At 62.0% G+C, this 1494-nt stretch overlaps 1 protein-coding gene across 1 annotated transcript in view; it reads right to left on the reverse strand.

The window, feature by feature from the left end:
* Nucleotides 1-934: 934 nt before the first annotated feature.
* Nucleotides 935-1494, reverse strand: part of LOC106813630 (protein MON2 homolog) — a 44162-nt gene continuing 43602 nt past the window's right edge. Inside the window, exon 35 of the mRNA XM_014817813.1 lies at nucleotides 935-1494. This exon is cut by the window's right edge and continues 710 nt beyond it. The gene's annotated coding sequence lies outside the window, so the exon portion shown is untranslated.

Genomic DNA, 1494 nt, shown 5'->3' on the forward strand with positions numbered 1-1494 from the left:
AATGAAAACGCGCACGTTGCCACCGTTGCCCGCCTCTTCACTCTTAACTACCGCCACCCGGCACGACGAACGCGCCCACGTAAGCCCCCGCTGGTTTCTCATTTACCTAACGGTCAGCAGCACACGACACACGCCGCCGCACTCGCTAGCCGCGTGTCTCTTTTACTCCCCCACGGCCCAGCCCTCAGAGATCCCACGACCTCAACGCGCCCCCCCCCCGCGCCCCCCCCACCGTCTTCACCTCGGTTCACTCAGCTCAGCCAGCACGCACACCCCACGCGACCGTCACTCGGCGCTGCTTATCTTACTAACCTCAGACAGACCTGCACACCCGCGCCCCACCGCCCGCCCCACCACCCGTTCTATCCTGCTACTAGCGTCAGCAGACGAACTGCGCCGACCCCCGCTAGCGAAGGTGTTTATCTTAATACAGTCCAGCCAGACCCGAACGCGCACAGTAGCCCCGTGTATACTTTACTACATCAGCCAGATACGAGAGCGCACGCCGCCCATGTTTATTTACTACGGCAGAGACCGAGCGCGCAGCGTAGCTCCCTCCGCTCTTACGATTACTATACCGCGCGCCAGGCACACCAGACGAACTCGCGCACCTAGGCCCGCCCACTGCTTTCATTTACCCCACTCTACGCCGCCGACCGTCCAGCAGGACATGTTGACCTCACGCGCCTAACCAGTCAGCCCATCGTTTACTTTACTCACCACTCAGCCAGCACGCCACCCGCGGCAGCACGCCGCACCATGCGTTTACTTACATGGCGCTGCAGCAGACGGAACGCGCACGCGCGCCATGTTTATGTTACTGAGCAGCCTATTCTCACGGCAGGCAGCCCGAAGGCGCACTACCGCCGTGTGCCTTTATTTACTACGGCACACGACGAACGCGCAACGAGCAAGCGACCCGTGTTTTATCCACACACACACACACACACAACCGACATCCACCACCACATGTCAGAGATTCGTGGGTCGCTCTGAGGTCACGACCCCGCAACCCTTCGACGCCCGACGCACGCGCCTCCCCCACCCCGGAATCCCGGAGTTTTCCCACCTCGGAAATCCGAAGAACACTCCGGGGAGAAAGATTCTCGAAAGGCGCGGCGCGGCAATGCTCGTTAGGCCGAGCGCTCGTCAGCACTCGTTAGGCTGAACTCTCGTTACGGGGAAACGTTACGCGAAATTTGTTCTGTTCGAGACGCGGGCTGAGCGACGCGTGCGTGCAAATCTCGGATTCCGGAATGCGGGAAGGAAGGCCAGCACCCACACACTGGATGCTTCCTCCTTCCCACTCGCCGGACGCGCGGGTCCGTCCACGTTGCCGTGGCGACCGCCAGCCTCCGCATCCGCATCCATGTGCGCGCTGGATCCTTCACCCTCCCTCCCCACCATCTTCCTGCGGCGACGCCGCACGTCTCGCGGCGATGTCTCACGTCTCGCGGCGATGTCTCACGTCTCGCGGCGATGTCTCACGTCTCG

The sequence above is a fragment of the Priapulus caudatus genome, unplaced genomic scaffold, assembly GCF_000485595.1.
Source record: "Priapulus caudatus unplaced genomic scaffold, Priapulus_caudatus-5.0.1 Scaffold802, whole genome shotgun sequence".
Taxonomy (NCBI): domain Eukaryota; kingdom Metazoa; phylum Priapulida; class Priapulimorpha; order Priapulimorphida; family Priapulidae; genus Priapulus; species Priapulus caudatus.